At 39.2% G+C, this 21,089-nt stretch overlaps 1 long non-coding RNA gene across 1 annotated transcript; it reads right to left on the bottom strand.

Moving 5' to 3' along the window:
• Nucleotides 1–364: 364 nt before the first annotated feature.
• Nucleotides 365–19,639, bottom strand: LOC131737387 (uncharacterized). The gene is made up of 3 exons (XR_009329002.1): nt 19,494–19,639; nt 16,542–16,664; nt 365–453 (listed from the first exon to the last, which is right to left on the bottom strand). It is a non-coding gene; the product is annotated as an uncharacterized LOC131737387 (long non-coding RNA).
• Between the last annotated feature and the right edge of the window lie 1,450 nt (nt 19,640–21,089).

Genomic DNA, 21,089 nt, shown 5'->3' with positions numbered 1-21,089 from the left:
GGTATGCAAGAAAATTCTCATTCATTTGCAACATTACTGTATCTAGAATCTGGACAATAAAATGATTTACAAGGCATTGCAATTGTCATGAGCCATGCCAATGTATTATCTGTGTGTGTGTGTGTGTGTGTGTGTGTGTGTGTGTGTGTGTGTGTGTGTGTGTGTGTGTGTGTGTGTGTATATATATATATATTCATTTTATAACTAGATTATAATGTATTTGTTGACTATAAGGAATATACCTTTACACATGTATTTCATATTATATGTATTAAGCACATATGTTGAATTACCGGAACACGTATACATTGGGGGGTATGCTATTTTATTTAATACAAACAACCTTAAATTAATAAAAAAAAATGTACACACATGTTTCTGTACCTGAAATTTGCTGTGTTTCCTCAGGACCGCTGTCTGTGTCTATCAGCCCTGGCGGTCCCTCCACTTGTTCTGTGCGCAGGATAGAGGATGGTGTTAACACACGTCTTAATGCTACTTTTAAGAAGATTTAGTGAATGAGGCCCAGTATTTGCTTAAAACTTCACTTTAAAAATGTGGAATGATATTAAAAAATAAAAGAATGGTGGATTACCAGAATGAGCCCAATATATCCTTCCACATGTGCAGGTCTCAGCACACCAGGATGTGTTGTTCATAAAAATGAATTGTAGAATTTGCATAATGTTTTAAAATCTATTGCAATGATACGATTATAATAACATTGCAAAACATATATATTGTTGTGGGGTTGCTTTAAAATAGCACCACTGCAATACAGAAGATATATACATTATTTTTATGGAAAAGAGAGAACTGGAATTAATACTAAGTGAAGCAGTGGAAAACATTGGTGAAAAAATATGTAGCCTGTGGTAATATGAGCATACCCATATGGGAACCAATTGCAGAATGTATACATCATGAAAAGAATAACAATATAAGAAAAGGCTTCTGAGTTACAAAGATCGAGCATGCAAGGGGCTATACCACAACACTTAGATAGATGTTCTTATCTTCAGCAGTCGAATTGCAATTGAGGTTAAATGGTGGCAAGTTGATATGTATCACCATCACTAACATTTATCACAAGCAATCTTTGTAATATAATGCAGGCCATAATATGTGATCTCTGTGGATGCTGGTTTTACAGCTTTCAGCTATTTTTTTTTTTTTTTAAATCCTAAGGGACAATTGGTTGTTAGCATTAACACAATATCCCAAAACCATTATCTAAACCGTGGTATACTATAATCCCAGCAAATGTCATTTCTCTTCTAATAGTAACTAAAATATATTGTCAATGCATTAAAACGTTTGTCTAAAATGTATTTTAGACTACTACAAAGTAATTTAGCCTAATAACACGATCGTTAAGAAATGTGATAGACTCTTTGGGTAAATGTAAAGATATGCGCAAAGTGATTTGTGGGTGCAAAACCCCCATAAAGTCTGATTTTAGTGGCCGCTAAAAATGCAGCATAGGTAAAGAATGGTGTTCATCTGGCTTTCTGTACCCGCTATCAAATTTGCACTTTGCCATCATTAATCCATTCAAATTATATTGAAAGTGTGGCGAATCTTGGCTCTTGTTGAGAAGAGGCATGAACATGTTCGGTGGAGACCCAGCATATTCAATCCCAGGGTCACTTTGTTTGGGATGCTGGAGGATGCAGTGGTAAAGCGTTATCATCTCACTCGGCAGGTCATCCTAGACCTATTGGCTGAATTGAGAGATGAGCTAGACCTCAGCATCTATCTAGGGAACGCAATCCCTGCACATGTGTTCTATGCACTACTTAGCCTCTGGTTCCTTTCAGACCACAGTTGGAATGGCTGGCGGGAGAGCCCAGTCCACCTTTTCCAGAGTGCTAGGGACATTTCTGGGTGTCATGCTGAAAAGGGCAGGCCAGTACATATAATTTCCTAAGAATACTAGCAAAACTGATGTTGGCTGAAGCTTTTCCAAATGACTCCGTTTCATGCTGAGTGACCTCAACCTTAAGGACTCTCAGCTCAGAAAACTTTTACATTTTTACCATCTTTCTAATTTTGCCAATTGCTGTATTTTTTCACAATATTTTCCAATGGCAATGAAGCATTTTATAGCAGGCAAAAATGAACCTCAATGATGAATTTGTAGACTTGATTAAATGTCCGGAACTTGATGGATGACAGCCTGATTTGGTATTTTTTTTATAGTAGCAGGTTTACCATAAACAATATTTACAACCTGGATCCCTAAAACCAGGTGGATTTATTATGCTCATCTTGCACTAACTTTTCATATTGGAAAGTTCTATTGAACTGTGTTGACCTAGATGTAAATATTACAAAAATTGCATTGGTGTTTAGAAATTAAAGGTTCATGATATTATTGACTGTTTCTGAGTACAATGTGGCTGCAATATGGCTGTGGCTCCAACTCCCCAACACTAGTTGAATACTTTTCTGAACATAAAAGTGATTTGACATTGCTATCTGCAGTGTTAACATTATTGGATTTGCTGTTCAGGGGCCCGCTTCATAAAAGTCCTGTGATTGCGACGAGGTTGTGAGGATGCAGAGGTCATCACTGTGTGTGTTTGATAAAGCACTTCGCAAGTGCCGTCGCTTGCGATCACTGTTTTGTGATCTGCAGTAAAAAAAAAATCAGTAACTCAGTAATTCACTTTAAAGCTCAGTGACCGATTAGGTAATTACACAACAGCAGGGAAACAGTTTTTTTCAAAGAAGAAATTGATACAATTATAGAAATGCTTGGCCAACACAAATCTGTTATATTTGGCATGTTGTCTGGAAGTTTAACTAAAGAAAGCAAGAAAAAAAAAGTGGCACATAATCACGGATGAAGTAAATGCTTTAAGAGTGGGGCAGAGAATGGTAGCTGAAATAAGAAAAAAATGGAGAGATCTAGTAAGTAGAACAAAATTAAAATAAGGGAAAAGAAGGGAGATGAAAAATACCTCAAATGAGGAGGAAAACATTGTCTAAATAAATAAAAAATCTGCGTTACTCCGCAATTAAAGTAAAAGGCAAACAGATTCCTAGGATCCCTGCTCATCACCAATATCTCCACTGGCAAAGCGATCAGCAAATATAACAATATGTCCAAATGAAACAGCTGTTTGTACTCCCAGGGTATTGAATGACAACATCTAACTCAGACATTTAAAACTGATTAATAAAAAATCAATTTAGATTTGTTTCTGTTAAAATCTAAAATATGTTTGACCACCCTAAGATTGGCAATCTGTACTTTGATATAAATTCTGAGTCTGTATGTGCATCAAGAGGATTTGACTAGTAGTTTTGGCTAATAGTATGAGCGCCGTTCTAATAGGATATGCGATGAAAATTGCTACTTGCGGCTGCTGTGTGATCTGATTAGAATCAGTCAATTGAATGGGACGTTATCAAACAAAATCATCCCATAGGAATGGGCCAGTAGGTACCTACTAGCCTCCTAACCTTTAAATCTACCCTCTACCACTAAACCTAATACCCTCCATCCCTATCACTAAGGCTACGATTTTGGCACAGTGAGTTTTAGTAAATTTCACGGGCGAAATGTAAAAAACAAGAATTCACGGAAAGGTCACCAGATAATGTAACGTATTTCGCATAGCGAAACAGACGGTGTCTGAAATAAACTGTGTTCCTATTTCTCTGTGTGCGTCCGGCATAAAGTTACACATATATATATATATATATATATATATCTTGGGGTCACCAAGTCTCCAAATCTACAATTAGACGCCACCTCCATGCCAATAGGTTATTTGGAAGGGTTGCCAGAAAAAAGCCTTTATTGAGAGCAACCAACAAAAGTAAGCGCCTGGAGTTTGCTAAACGGCATTCGCACTTCGATTGGAACCGGGTGCTATGGTCAGATGAGACGAAAATAGAGCTCTTTGGCCACGCACACCAGCGGTGGGTTTGGTGTCAAAAGAAGAATGCGTGTGCAGAAAAGAACCTCATACCTACTGTAAAATATGGTGGAGGATCTTTGATGTTATGGGGCTGTTTTGCTTCCACTGGTATTGGGGCCCTTGTTAAGGTCAACGGCATCATGAACTCTACCCAGTACCAGGACATTTTAGCCAAAACCCTGGTTGCCTCTGCCAGGAGGTTGAAACTTGGCCACAAGGGGATCTTCCAGCAAGACAATGACCCCAAGCACACATCAAAATCCACAAAGAAATGGTTAATTGACCACAAAATCAACATTTTGCAATGGCCATCCCCAGTCTCCGGACTTGAACCCCATTGAAAACCTGTGGTTTCAATTGAAAAGTTATGGCAGTCCATAAGCGCAGACCGAAGGATATCAAGGATCTGGAAAGATTCTGTATGGAGAAATGGTCTAAGATCCCTCCCAATGTGTTCTCCAAACTCATTAAACATTATAGAAAAAGACTCAGTGCCGTTATCCTTGCAAGGGGAGGGTGCACAAAGTACTGAAAACAAGGGTGCCAATAATTGTGACACTTCATTTTTTTTTTTGGAAATAAATGTATAATTTGAGAAATGTGTAATTTTGGTTGATTCCATTGAATCATTAATAAAGTCAAATATATTCCACATGTTGGAAAGTTACAATTTAGCTCAGTACTGGTATTATTTATTTTATACAGTCTTTTTTGCTCATCTTTATCAAGGGTGCCAATAATTTTGGAGGTGACTGTGTATATATATATATATATATATATATATATATATATATATATATTTCAATAATAAGAACGAGTTTCTGAGTAGCCTACAGAGCCTGTTTAAAAATAAAAACAAACAAAAAAAGAGTTGAAAAGCGAAATCACACAGGCAGGCACTGTGTCCAAGAAGCGGGGCATCACAAATATCAGAAAAAAAGACTAGAAAACAAATAAACCTCTCGTTTTATTTAGTTTGCAGGAAATCGAAAAAAAATACTTCAGACTGCAGTTGAACATTTTATTTAGCAATGTTTAGTTTTAGAGAAAGTTAGTTTATTTTCAGCAGATTCCTTGGGTAGACTACATTGTATGAAAAAAAGTTTCAAGAAATAAAATGTAAGTGTAAAATAATATTTTTTGAAGATGCAAGCCCACTTTTTTGTTTAAAAAAATAAATCAACGAGCGCTCTATGTATGTAAAGATCACAACAGAGAGTTTACAGGAACATACGATCTGTGTTCATTTACATGCTCGCTGAGCTACAAAATACAAATCTCATTCACTGACCTACATATTTATACGTAAATGCTGAGTGCATACACAACCAAACAACTTACAGATAATCGCAGATTTGTATTTTCAGTGCATGACAAAATGCATTTTTAAAGGAAATAAAGGTAGTGCCTAACCAAATGTGTTTTTACATCCATTTCCAAGATTTCACAGACTTCTGTTCAAATTCACGATTTCCGTGACCCTCAAAATCGTAGCCTTACCTATCACCAACATCAATCCTAATCCGCTCTAATTACCACCTGTGAATACCTGCCAACCCAATATTCTTCACACCAACATACACACGTGCATCGGCCAGGCTTTCACATTGCCACAGACCCGCACAAAGAATAAAGGATGTTTACAGTATAGAGGCAAAAGCAAGACATGCTGCACATACAGTACAGCAAGGACAATTTCATTAAGGTTAAGGGTTAAGCGCAACCTGGATTACTCTGCTGGCTGTCTGTATCAGAATCAAGACACAATAGTAGAGTACACCTAGATAGGAATATTGTGTGATTACCAAACAAAAACCGTGAACTTGTGAATAGCCTTTGATGTGCATATAGAAGCATTGAGGGTACATCAGTTTAGATGAGGCCACCACAACATTTTCCAAATGCTTGCCTGCTGGAATACAGAAGGGTTGGAAAGATACAGTGAAATGTATAATTGGGAGTGGTGTTAGGCACCCTGTGTATGGGATGAGATAACGAGATACAATTAACTACCCATAAAAACTGTCTTACCATTTTGCACAGCAATTAAGACCCTCTCCTATAGACAGTGAAGTTCACAGCTTCCTCATACAGGTATGGGGTGGGGAGGGGGGTGTATACAGCATGATTAGAAAGTAAGTTTACCACATCATCGCACCATATCTGATGTGGTAAACTTACTTTTTAATCACCCTGTATATGGTCTTCCCCATTCTGTTCCGGGGGGTGAGTTATTGTTCTGCCCACTGAGAAAGTTAATGTCCTTCCCGATGTAGGTAACTCCCAGCTGGCAGGGTCTCTCTCTCTCTCACACTCTCTCTCTTTGTGGGAATTCTCTTGCCTGTACATATACTCTGTTACCACCTGTTCCATGTAGTCTAGACTGTTGAGCTATACAGGACTCTATACCTGCTCTTACTCTCTCTGGCTGCTAATAAAGCTTTGTTTTGGGTTCAGCGAGATGATTGTGCAGCTTGCCCATATTGGACTTCTCAGTCATTGAAGAATTGTAAAGCTATCCTACTCTTGGCTACAGACATCTTTACATCAGCATTCACATGTCTACGTTTTTTATAATAACCGTTGCTCCCTTTTCTTTTGAAAAACTCTTGTGAAAGAAAGGCAGATGCATGAATATCAGACTAAAACAAGGTTCCAAAACCCGCTTTTCCTGCAGCAGGAGTAGTTAGTTGCTTAAAACCGTCAAGTGTCTGAAGCACAGTAGGAACATCAGATCAAAAAGAACGTGTTTGCGTATGTCTGAATTGGTTATGCATCCCCATTTTTGCCTGCTCCTCAAAAGTAGGCCCTAAAGGGATATCCTTTTATTTTGAAGCCCAGGTCTTGTTTTCGACATGTCTAGGAGCTTTAAGCTTGGCCATGTACCTGCCTGTAATTAATGCTCACCGTGTTGGGAAATGTAGGTGTTAAGTGAGGGCATTGGCACACACATTTCTGTTGATGGATTCCTTGAAGGTTATGTTGCTGGGTCAGCAAAGACACAGTCAACTCAAAGGTAACACCTTCCAAAAGTACTTGCAGCCTGCATCCGAATGTTTAAACTTTTCTTTCCTGTTTGGTAAACACCTTCAAGCCAATCACGTAGCCGTCTTCATACTGATGTGTCGAAATATGTAGCCACATGCCCAGACTGCCAGCGAGTAGTGCCGGGTCAAGTGCGCCCCGCCCCTTTGGTTCCACTGCCGATTATTTCCACTCCTTTTGAACGCATTGCAATGGACATAGTGGGCCCTTTTCTACCTTCTGACTCTGGGTATACGCATATATTAGTAGCTGTAGATTATGCAACGCGATATCCAGAGGCGGTTCCATTGAGGTCCACTAGTGCCGCTGCAATAGCCACCGAGTTAGTACAGATTATGGAGAGAGGTTGACTGATCATGGAACCAATTTTCTGTCTAACACGTTACAGCAGGTATATAAAATATTAAAAATACGTCCCATCAGGACGTCTGTTTATCATCCACAGACGGACGGTTTTGTGGAACGTTTTAATCAGACCTTGAATTCGATGCTGAGACGGTTTGTAACGTAAGAGCAAAAACACTGGGCATCGCTCCTTCCCTACCTCCTTTTTGCAGTGAAAGAGGTGCCACAGAGTTCTACAGGGTTCTCCTCCTTCAAGCTCTTGTACGGCCGACAGCCTTGCGGCATTCTCGATCTGTTGAGAGAGGGGTGGGAAGAGCACAAAGGCTCATCCAAAAATGTAGTGAAGCATGTGCTCTACTAAGAGATCGCCTAGATTTGGTCAGTCGTTTGGCCCAGGACAACCTCAGATCGGCTCAGCACCGACAACAGCAGCATTGCAACAAAAATGCACTAATTCGAACCTTCAGACCAGGAGACAAAGTAATGCTGCTACTTCCCTCATCAGAATCTAAGTTATGTTCTAAATGGCGGGGGCCACATGAAGTGATTCGGGCTATAGGAAAGGTGAATTATGAAATTAGACAACCCGATCGTCGTAATGAACGTGAAATTTATCATGTAAATTTATTAAAGCCCTGGCAGGCAAGGGAGGTCTTGTTTATAGCCCCAGGCAACACTGAGGATGATTTAGGCCCCTGTCCAGAGACTCCTAGCAATCAGCAATGTTTTTTTCTGACTTGCCCGGCAGAACTAATTTGGTTGAATATGACATTATCTCTCCACCAGGTGTCAACATGCGGGAGAGACCTTACCGGATCCCAGAAAGTCGACGAAGTGGCATTTGCAAAGAGGTATGGGACATGCTCGAACTTGGGGTGATTGAACCTTCCAGGAGCGAGTGGTGCAGTCCTATTGTCATAGTGGCTAAGAAAGATGGCACCAACCGCTTCTGCGTGGATTTCAGGAAGGTAAATGCTATTGCCAAGTTCGATGCGTACCCTATGCCTTGGGTCGACAAACTTTTAGACAGATTGGGTAAGGCGAGATTTATCTCCACTTTGGACCTGATGAAGGGATACTGGCATATCCCTTTAACCCGCAGTTCTAGAGAGAAAACTGCATTTTCAACACCAGAGGGGCTGTTTCACTTTAATACCATGCCGATTGGGCTACATGGTGCGCCCACTGCCTTTGAGAGACTGATGGACCAGGTTTTATGCCCACATCATGAATATGCAGCAGTGTATATTGATGATGTGGTCATTTACAGCTCCACCTGGTGAGAGCATTTGGCTAGGATTGCAGCCGTCCTTCAGTCTGTAAGGGTAGCCCGGCTGACAGCTAACTTGAGAAAATGTGCGTTTGCCAAGACAGAGACTCAATATTTGGGATTTTTAATGGGGAATGGAAGGGTGAAACCTGTAGTCACTAACATCCAGGCTTTGGTTGATGCAGCGATCCCCAAAACCAAGATTCAGGTGAAGTCACTACTGGGATTAGCCGGTTATTACTGCCGTTTTATACCCTTTATTTGACCTCACCAAAAAGAGTGCTCCAAATTTAATTAAGTGGTCAGCTGAGTGTCAGGAGGCGTTTGATACTATTAAGTGTAGACTTCACCAAAAGATTCATCTTCCACACCGACGCTTCGGATGTGAGTTTGGGTGCTGTCTTGTCTCAAAAGGTAGATGGAGTAGAACACCCGATACTGTACATCAGTAAAAAAAATGCTACCTTTGGAACGCAACTACTCCGTAGTCGAAAAGGAGTGTTTGGCCATTAAATGGGCTACTCACTCTTTACGATACTGCCTGCTGGGACACACATTTGATCTTGTCACAGACCACCCCCCACTCAAGTGGTTAAGCACAATGAAGGACAGCAATGCCCGGATAACTTGTGGTATCTGGCGTTGCAGCCCTTCATGTACCATATGGTTCACCATGCAGGGAAAGACCATCAAAATGCAGATTATTTTTCCTGGGAGGGGGTAGTAAAGGGAAAGATAGATTCAGCCGAGTGTTCCTTCGGCTCCATTCTGAGCAGTGGATATGTGACAGAAATGAGTTCTGGTTGTAAATCTCCCTCCTGACCTGTGAGGGCGCTAAGTAGCGAAAGGGAAAGGCTTTGGACGGGTGCAGGAACGTATTGACCCGGAAGGTAAACGAGGTAGCAGGTGCACTTGTTCACGTATTATATTGTACTTCACCACAAGCACTGAGAGCACTCACTTTGGACTTGTGATCGTGTGTGTGTCTAATTGTGCGTGTTAGTACTGTGCTTATTATTTACGGGACTGCAACCCTTTTGATTACTGTGCAATACACATTGTTGTGTATTGCCAGTTCATTATTATTTGCTGGCTGGTCAATAGACCATTGGATTAATAATCATTAAATTAACCATTTCACCCGTACTTTGTTGTCTGTTTGTTCTTGGGATTACTGCATCCGCACCACACCTGCTAGACACCTGCTACTAATTACCACTTTGCCAGTAGCAGACAGAGATGTTTATAATCCAGTTTGGAAAAGGTTTTATTGTTGTTTTTTTATATCCAGGTCTGGTGACCAAACAATAATCCCCTGGCAATACACAACATTTGCATGGAGTAAATAACAACGGGGTTGCAGTCCCAAATAATAAACACAATATATCCGTCCCTTAATATACCAACACGGTCACCAGTCCTGGGTGCATCCAGTAGTGCTCGTGATGGGTGATACAAGTTTATTAGTGACAGTAGTGCAGTGCTGTTCCGGTTTTTGTGCTGACCCTCGGCAACAGCTCCAGAACGTGTTAGCCTTCTAATAATCACAAACAAGACAATTATAGACAAACAAACAAAACACTCATGATACGTATAATTCACAGGGTCTCTCACGGTCCTTTCAGGTTTCAAAACACAAACCAAACGAAAGAACAGATTGCGTCTCTCCGTCCCCATTTATGCCATGACACATGACCCCTTGGTAAACGAGTGCAGCCGCCCCTCCAATCTGCGACTGCCACGTCGTTTCCCTTCCAGGTCAATACGTTAATGCAACGGAGTTCCACCCCCTTTCTAGATGGCCGACTTCTCTTGAACCCTGGGAAAGAACTGTCAGGCCAGCCCGTCCAGGGATCTCTCTTCTCGCTGCTTAGAGCCCTCACAGGTTGGGAGGGAGATTTACTACCAAGAATCATTGTATGTCTGTCACAATGCTGTACAGTAAAAAAATTTTAAAAAAAAATGCATAATACATTAAATACAGTGGAAAATGCATAATATATTATAGTATCATAATACATGAAATAGTAGCAGCAACACAGCAGCTAATAGCAGATATCAGGCTTAAAGAGCATGGAAAGCAAGAGAGAACAGGTGGGTTTTGAGAGTTGATTTAAAGCGAGCAATGGTGGGAGCATCACACACCAAAGCTGGGAGAGAGTTCCAGAGTCGGAGCCATTAAGCTAAACAAGTGTTCTCCAAGTGTGGTGCACTTTTGCTTGGGGATAACAAGCAGGAGTCAGAGGACCTCAGCTTGTGGGCAGGGACATAGCGGGCCAGCAGGTTGAAGAGGTACTCGGGACCTGTGTGATGAAGGGCATTGTAGGTGAGCAGGAGAGTTTTGAAAATAATCCTGAACTTTACAGGTAGTCAGTGCAGCTGGGTAAGACGGGGGTGATATGATCACGTTTTTTACATCTGGTAAGGATCCTGGCAGCAACATTCTAAACTAGCTGCAGTCGGTTTCTGGTGCGTGCCGTGAGACCACCATATAGAAAGTTGCAGTAGTCGAGTCAAGAGGAGACAAATGCATGACAAAGTATCTCCGCATCCAGGAGGGAAAGGTAGGGATGGACTTTGGAGGTGTTTCACAGATGGTAGAAGGAAGATTTGACCACGGAGAAGATGTGGGCATCAAAGGAGAGGTTGCTGTCAAGAAGTACACCGAGGCTTCGTACTGTGGGGAAAGGCAGCAACAGACAGTTTCCGAGGTTGAGTGCAGTTATATTTAGATTGTTAAGTTGAGTTTTAGCTCCTACTAGAAGGAGTTCAGATTTGCTAGTGTTCAGCTGAAGAAAATTGGCAGACATCCAGGCCTTGATGAATGTAAGCCAAGAGCCGGACCATGGCAGAGGGGCTTCCAGGGTTGAGTTTTAAGTAGAGCTGGGTGTCATCAGTATAGGCGTGAAACAGGAGGCTGTGTTGGCGGATGACGTGACCCAAGGGAAGCATGTAGATATTGATGAGATACCTAATGCTATATTGAAAAAAACAGGTCCTTGTAATAGTCATGTCCATAGGTAGGTATATATAGGTGGAATTTGGGTCCAAAATGTGGGGGTGCAAAACAAATTCACAGTTACTGAACATGTGGACCTGGTTTTTTTTTCTTTTTTTTGGTGAACGCTTCATTTTTCAGTTGTCTGTTTCCAGTTTGAAAATTATTTTGTATGAAACATTTCCTCTGCACTTACTGCCACCAAGTACTGTATTCATTGATCAACAGTGATAGGCCAACTAGCACTAATTCCAACAAAAGCCCCACTATTTGTTTAGATAGCTACATATAAACTAATGTATTTTGAAACAATCATTATACCACTTTGGGAGTAAAACTGATGAAGGGTTCCGGTTTGACAACATACAAAACCCTTAATTAGGGTGTGTGAACAGAGTGTGATTACCACAGTAAAAGTTCTACCTATATACAAAAAATATGTATATATTTACATTGCAATTGTAGTAAATGCACATGGAGCATGAAGCAGACTGTATAAGCAAGCATTAACACAGGAAACCACTGCGCTAGATAGGATCATTTAATATAAGTAGAAAATACTATACGAACAAGAGGAGGCCATCAATGCTCCCCTGGTTCCTAGTAGATAAAGTCTGGTCTTAAAGGATCCCAATGATTCAGCATCAACAACATGGATTGGTGCTCCATTCCATACCCCTCACAACTCTGTGTAAAGAAATATTCGCAGAGCTAAAACATTGCCTCCATTTCACTGAACCAAAACATTCAAGTTTCTTATACTGAATGAACTTTGGGATGTAAACCACTAGTGCAGAGTCCTTCTTTTTCAATTAAGAAAGTAAAAGGGCTGTAAAACATAAAGCGACAAGCGGCAGCCAGCCTCATCAAGCCGAACTTCTTTCAACATCATTAATAACATTAGCTTACACATCTGGAGGGGGACTGTGAGCCAATACCATCACAGAGGGTGAAATAATAACAAGGGGGTCTTCAATTTGTGGCTCTGGCTTTCTTTATTATGATCTCCAGGATTAGCAAGCCCCTTGTCTGGTTAGATGTGTGCATGTTTCTGTGTGATGCAGGCCTGATGGCAGATTGTGCTTAACTTGTTCAAGCCAGAGTAGACACCCAGAGTCATAGTCAGTGCAAGCCAGTCAGCTTCAAAGGTAAGCCCAAGTGCTCAATGGGAGACTTTGCAGTGACCCGTGCCTCCTGGTAGATTTGGTTACAGTGGCTGGAAGCAATTAACATCTTTGTCATCGCCAGTGAAATCAATGGTGGGGGTTTAGTGTGCGTCTGTGTTTATTTTAATCCGCACAAAATCAGTACCTGCGAGTGAGTGCTGCAGTTTCCATATTACCATAAAATAATATTTTAAATAGCAGAAGCACATGTCTCAAGACCATGTTTTCCGTATTGAAGTTGTGATCAGTAAACAAAGCTTGATCAGTAAACAAAGCTTGTGGCATATTGTGGTCCCTTCTAGCCAATACTTAGAAACATACAATCAAATCCTTTCGACTCCAAAATCATAGGATTGGCTGTGCTTGTGCTGAATATGGACCCATTATATCCAGATTTAAAGAGAATATAGGCTTGCTTCTTTTTTAAGTTTACTTTATAGAGTGGGATATCTCCACAGTTCTACATATTGTAAAACAATGAAATGTAATACAATCCTTGGCTATCATTGTCAGCATTCGAAAGTATGAATATGGTCCTGTTACATATGCTTGTGTTAATTATACAGCTTGTGGAATAACAAAAAATAATTGTGAATAAAGCAGACAAAACAAATATTTAAACAACGAACCCCCCTGGGACCTGGAGAAATGTTTGTTATATCAGGGTGTTCACTATAATAGGGTTTGGCATTGTTCTGTATCAGAATAATGTAATGGCAAAACGGCAAATTTGAATTCAACATCAATATATAGTACTTTTATGAAGATTCATTCACATTGATCAACATTTAAATGGTATTGTGACGAGGTACTCGTATCACGTGTGGGTAACCGCATTGCAAGACAGAGGAGTTGGAGTTTAAACGCCGGCACAGGCAATCAGGATTTATTAAACACAAAACAGAAAGTAAACAAACTGGTCATGTGACGCTACCAACAATGGTAACGGACAGAGGACATACAAGACAGACAGGCAGGCAGCAAGTCTCAATCGAGCGCCTGTCTGTAAACAATCATTTAATCAAACATAACAACTCCAAAAAGCACACAAAACAAACCTGTTTCCACATATAAATTACACCAACACTAATTCCCCTCTGTGGTATGTTTAAGAGAAAACAGTAAAGAAATGAAAAAGGAAAGAATGTACACTTACATCCTGAATGCAGTAATTACATGTCCTTTCTCTTGAGAAAACTATCCAGCATAGATTGCTCCTCACGCCCGTTGCCTGGTAGCAGTTTGTGTGAAGATGTCTGACAGGCAACAATTGCATTCGTTAATGCATGATTCATACTACAATAGGTCATCTGTGAAATAGCGTTATCTTTGAATTAGTCAACCAGTGTTTTCACTGAGAGAATAACACACTTGACACTGGAGAAAATTCAGTGTCAGTCAGTACTGAGATCGTTGTATCTGGGTCGATCCTGTACGTGATTGTTCTAATAGGGCTAATTTGCATAGAAACAATTGGTTATTGCTGTTGGGATCGTTAAAAACGGGTGTTCGTAGGGGGCTTCCAAGTGGCGCTTCCAGTAAAGGCGCTCCACGTGGAGTGCAGGATGTGCCCTATAGTCTGGACGTCTTGAGTTCGAGTCCAGGCTATTCCTTTGCCGAACGAGGACGGGTGCCTCCAGGGGGCGGCGCTCAATCACCTTTCTTACATTTCCACTATTCTTTTTACTCCCCAAGTCTTAATAGACTATAATAGTGTGTGTGTGCCCGGTCTGAGATGGGAAGTTGTGATGCTACAACATTGCCGCCTCCATGTCCTTCTGTGCAAACCAAATTCAAACAATGCCTCTATCATTAGTCAAGTCTGCAGCACTTTAAAACAGACGGACTGTCAGAAGGTAAGCAGGGTGTGCCAAACGCTAATGTATATTATGTTTTCCCTCATTAGACTATATGCATGCTTAGTAAAGTCAGAACAAACACACATTTGCATATCCAAGGAGGTCCTGTTTGACGGGAAGGCAGAGTACCAAATAAGTGTTTGTAGACTAACAGGTTAGAAAAACATGGATTTAGCTGGGTCATATTTAAACAGGGTTATAGAAAATGTGCACGACTTTCTAATTGATATAACATGTGTACTATTTATTAAAATCAGCCACCAACTGATAAAATCAGAAAACACAAGTATTATGCCCTGAAATCTCTTTATTAAAATTTCATTTAAAATAACTTTTGACAAGTGAATATTTTCAATGTTACTACTAACACGAAAATAGGTTCCATAGGTAGAACTTTTGCTCAAAACAAGCCTCATCCGAATAGCAAGACTGACATTCTTTACATTGTCAAATATAGCTTAACAAATATTTAAATTAACCCCAAATTTTCCTGAATCCGGTACTTAATACCTTATGCATATTTAATTAAAAATGACTAAACAGCAAGACAGTAAAGTAAAATACTTAAAATATTAAAATACTAACTGAAAATAAATTCTTAAAAAATATGAAGAGACACTGAAGTAAAAACAATCCATTAATTTTCTTCCCTTGAAATATTAAACAGCAATAACAAACACAAAATATCAACTTGTATCTTGGTATTAAAATACTTTCCAACAGTGGGATTCAATGGTATGATTTTAAGGATTGCAAGATAAGGCCTTATTGATTGAGCTGCAAGGAGTTAATCTTGCTGCTGACATTTCAGTGGTTTTATCAGTGACAGTCTGGAGGTGTGTATATCTTGACTTTATATTGCATTTGTAATTTATATGTATAAATGTACAGTAAAAACAGTTTAAACTATTTTGAGATTATTCAAAAGTGTATTGTGAAATTCCCAAGAGTACTTTTGACAGTCGTGGGAAAGCAGTGATGTAGCTCTGTGCCCTTTCTGGGTTGGTTCTTTTAATACAGAGTTTCATCTGTCCTGTGTTATTTGTTCTGAAGTTCTGTGATAAGCATTTCTTAATACAAAACTTGCAACGGGATTACAGGAGACAAGGAAGTGTACTTCTGTCTCAGTTAAGATGATGAGTATTCAATTTGTCCCTTGAATTATATTTTTTGACCCATGGAACACTGTTAATTGTACCAAACTGGCACTGGACTCCCCCGCAAGGCATTTTCAAAATCTAAGAAAGTATAGTACAGTGATGGTACGATGACAAAAAAATTCTAGAAAAATAACATTCTATTCTGAGTGCCAAGTTATTGTAAGTCTTTCTTGTTGTGTCTTTGGAAGTTGTGTCAAGGGGGGAGTTACGTGTGCTTCTAAAAGTTTCTTTAAAAAAATAGCACTAAAGAACGGGGCTATGACTACAGTTAAAATAGTCAATTAAACACAGCACATAAAACATTCTAAATATGGCTTTTAAAACACAATAAACACTTAACCTTTGTAAGGGGGTTGTGTGGGCTGCTGTCTAGCTCCAGCCCCCTCTATCCTCTTAATCTGTTCAGGAGGAATACATTAATAATAGTCTCTATGAAAGCTTGTGTGCAAAGCTTGCATCATTTTTGACGTGAGGGCTTATACATGCATTGCAGTTATATTTTATTAAAATTGCAAGATCATTTTTAAAAAAGATATATTTTAGAAAGTGGTACAAACTTTGCACTAGAGCTTAAGCTTACCAAATCTGACCCACTACCAGCTATGTACATGCAACTATTTCTAATAATTGATGACTTTGAGTGGGCTCAAGATAAAGCATTCTATATTGTATATACAAACATATGCACACCATGTTACGTATGTGGTAATTCACTGGAAACACAGACAAACTCTGAACTAAAATATAAAGGACATAAAGAACATACCAGCCTTTGACTCTGAATGACCGTGTTGTAAACCTCTTCATTCCAGGTAGAGTCCAGGCCTCCCACAGTCAAGAGAACTGGTGGCCCACTTGGATTCCTCCTTCTGCAAGACATTCTTTCTTCCTGAAGAGGCAGGATTAGGTGACCTTGTAAATTGGCCTAATTACAGCCTTACTGACAGACAGACATATTGATTGCTGCCATTGGGCATGTGAATTGAGATGGAAGGCTTTTGAGGGACAGGAGGACCAGACAGAAAGGCTGACAGTGGGTGGGAAATGCAGAGCCTGGCTGCCGCAGGAAGGCAGGGTGAGATAAAGCCTTCAACAGCATGGAGGCCACCATAACTCAATCAGCTTCTTCATTAGAGGCAAGAATGTGTGGAGCAGGCTTGACCCTGCAGAGGCTGACTGGACTAGTCATCACACTGTCAGTGGATCTGACAAGGTTACCTGTCTTTAAGACATCATTGCTTCTTAGTTGCTATCAGGGCACACAACGTCATTGTTATAAACAATGTGTGGGGTGGCGGGGATCCCACCAGAGTTAGATATACCCCAGTGCTCAACATCTGGTGTAATATCCTGGGTACAACTCATTTTATACCCTTTTTATGTTTTTTTTTTATCTTTAGGCCTTTGATTTTCTCAAAATTAAACAAAGGCATGGGTTGTGTCCTGACCTCTACTCTGATAATTAGTATCAGTGTTGTATATATTATCTTTGCAATGTGAAGGACAAAGGACTATCACTGTGTACCTAATGGAGGCTTCTCACAATAGGCGTCATTATTACTCTGGCATTGTGTTAATATTAATCAAAGAAAGACAAAACAATTTATTTTCAGCATATTTTGTTGTAAGTGGAGGGCACAAGGTAATAAACATTTCAAAATATAACAAACAGGTTTACAACCCTACAAATCATCAATATCATATACAGTACAGAACATTAACAGAAGACCAGTTTATGGAACCAAACTATCGTTATTAGACACCATTATCCTTTAAACAAGTTTAGAAGTTTGACACATCACCAACAATTGTATTGTATGTTGACAAAATGAATGTACTGCAACAGAGCAAACTGGTTGGCTAGCAATAACGTGACTGTGAATAATCAATCATTTAAAAAGCAGGTTACGGGCAGCACTGTGGAGTAGTGGTTAGGGCTCTGGACTCTTGTCCGGAGGGTTGTGGGTTCAATCCCCAGTGGGGGACACTGCTGTTGTACCCTTGAGTAAGGTACTTTACCTAGATTGCTCCAGTAAAAAACCCAACTGTATAAATGGGCAATTGTATGTAAAATAATGTAATATTTGTATAATGTGAAATAATGTATAATGTGTTATCTTGTGACAATTGTAAGTCGCCCTGGATAAGGGCGTCTGCTAAGAAATAAATAATAATAATATGAATTGGCAATATCTGGACTATCATTCAACAATGTTGAGTTGTTTAAGTAGTTAGTTGTGCCTAAGCAGTAAACACACAACAATTAAAATGGCATTACATGTTTGCTGAAGACAATAATTACCTACTGTAGTGAGCAGAAATGTAACTGGATTGAAATGACTATGACATTGCTGTTAATGGAGTCAAAACCTCTGTATGAAAGTTTACTGTGGTAAACTTGAAATCATGGTGAAGAATAGGTCAATCATGAGGTACATCACAAATGTAGGGTTAACCGTTGTTAACTATTTTTGCAGAATTGTTTAACCCATAGGTACCCTGGTTTAGAAAACATGCATTCAGTTTGTTTTAATTAAATCAGCTTTCAAGTTAGTTGTGGATGACCTGATGGCACAATACCCTGCATGTGTGGGAACAAAAACTCTTCATTAAAATATAAGCCTATCATAACACTAAGTTCATTGTTCGCTTATATGTGGAATTTCAGCATGTTCCCTCTGCCAGTTTGCATTGGCTACAGTATGTGAATCATGAACACTTTTTATGCTGAAGCATGGATTATGATCTATATTTACTGAAATTATTTCATTGGTAGTAATGAAATGACATTAACCAGGTGTGGAATTACATTGGTATTCCTAGAGACACACACACACACACTGTTGTATCAGAGTGTTTTGTTATATTAAGTTATAAATAGATAACTCTAGTACATGGACACATAATAAACCAGTTGCAGGTAACACAACATGAATCACTTGTAATACATTGATACATTCCAAAAGTTACTAAAATGGTATAGTTATACAGCGGCACAATAATGGAGATGCAAGCACATAATATTAGATTGCAATGACTTTAATTCCCTTGCTACTACATCAAAGTTGCAGTATTACAGATCATGTCAGCTGGTGGTGCATGCACCACACTGTGAATTAAAAAAAAAGATTTAGCCCACAGGATCTATAATGATATATTTACATTTGTAAACCTCTGGTGCTATTTTATTTGTTACAGTAAATCAGTGTGCTGTGCAAATGTAATTTCTGCTTCCCTCTCAACTGTGGCAACTTTGAGTAAGTAAATGGAAAAACTAATACAGTTTCACAGAGGACAGAGATTACAGCTGTTGCCTCCCCAACAACATTCTGGTTTCTATTTTTAAATAGTTGTCATTGCTAATATGTTGCCACAAAATGCTATTTGCTACAACAATGGCTTTTGAGCAAAAGAAAGGTATATTAAAAATGTAATATTTCTTAATCTATAATGTACCACCTTGTAAAAGATTGAGAACCACTGGTCTAAAAGAATCATCCAAGTAAACTGCCAACATAGAGATGAAAAACAAAGCACTACCCGGTAACTTAATAAACATCATTTGTACAGTGTATTCTTTTCTTAGACCCAACAACAACAAGACAACAAAACACTGATATGGAGATCCTGCTGTGATATGAGTGGGTCGATCAAGCAGTATTTTCTTAATTCAATTACAATTCAGTACAAGGTCGAGAAAGTTCACAAATTTACTCACCCCTGGAATGGACTGGAGACACCTGCTTCTTAATTCCTAACTTGACCTATCTGATGGATCCCTTGTGGGCCTTGTGAAAAACTGTTAGAAACATAGTCAAGTATGCAAACAGTGTGGCTAATGCCTTCATATGTAAACAGCATATTTAACAGCCAGAGTTTGTGCATGTGCCCATCCCTACTCTGCAATCTCGGTATCTGTATGTCTGTGGCAGTCGTAATCTTAATTGTCATCTTTGTTACATTTCTTGAATGGCGCTGTTTTGGGAATACGCATCCTCTGAAAAGAACATCCTTGAAGATAAAAGTCAGTACTGCATATGGGGTGTAGTCTTAAGCTGCTGGTGTTCTCTAACACTGAGAGACAGGTTCCAAAGAGAAAGTACAGGAAGCCACCTCTAGCGCAGCTCTTATCCCTTGAGGTTTTGCTTACTTTTTAAAAACGACAACCCGTATGATAATTATCCTTCAAGCGCCCATGCTCTGCCATTCATTCTGTATATATCTCATATCTACTTACATGTATCAGGGATTTCTGTATGTTTTTTTGCTTTTTTTTATGTGAAGATACGATTTAATAAAGTTTTCTGACCGGCAGCTAAACCAGCTCCTATGACCCTCAACCCAAAAATGAAAACTCCATATATTTAATTAAAAATACTATAAGCTTTATTCAAAATATAATTACAAATATTCTAAACTGACTTTTGTTTTACTGAATTATATTTTACAATATTGTGTATATAACTTCAAATATATGTCATACAGTATGTATATTGAAAATCAGACTGCACAATAAAATGATACATTTTTAAGATTATACTTGGTGTTTTTTTTTAAAAAAATGTATGTATGTTTTGTGGTATGAGTACAAAAAACCTGAAATGCAGTTCTTTAAAGGTGGCGGATATTATGAAATCATTGTACATCACTAGGGAAGAACCCTCCTGTAGTTGGTTATGCTGAGATTACACCTAAAAAGCATGTACATGTTTGAAGCATTAAAGGTGGATTCCCTGGTACAGTAAAATTATCCCGGCATGTATAGGTAGGTCGAATTAACCCCTAAAACTGTTAAAATCCCAGATAAACCACTTTTTTTTTTTTTTTTAGCATTTTACAGTACCAGGGAATGCTTTAAAAAAATGTAACTGTGGTGAGGTATAGGCTGATGAATACAACCCCTTAATCATTTAAAATGATGTCCACTAGCGGCAGTACTGTTATATAACTAAAAGAAAACAAAATACTGTATGGTCCTATAAAGGGTGTAGTGTCCCATAGCTCTAAATATGTATATACGTTTTATAGGCCCTAATGTACACTGCAAATATTGGTCCAATAGTAGTAAATATAAATAGAAAAAATGTGTTTACTGACTTTTTTCTGTTTCTTAATATTGTGGGCCGCAGCATATTGCAGACTAATATTGGAACATGACACTTGTGTCGACGGGGTGGTGTGTTAAGAACCCAAAATAGTAATCTTTGATTAAAAAAAGACATTTAAATGTTTAAATAGTTTAGTATATGAATTACGAAACAAAATGGTACAGTACTTTAATCTCCACCCCTTGGCCCACCTGTAGTGACAACAT

This window comes from Acipenser ruthenus, chromosome 6 (assembly GCF_902713425.1).
Source record: "Acipenser ruthenus chromosome 6, fAciRut3.2 maternal haplotype, whole genome shotgun sequence".
NCBI classification, from domain to species: Eukaryota; Metazoa; Chordata; class Actinopteri; order Acipenseriformes; family Acipenseridae; genus Acipenser; species Acipenser ruthenus.
The sequence above is the reverse complement of the archived record's forward strand: the minus strand, read 5'-3'. Positions and strand labels throughout refer to the sequence as shown.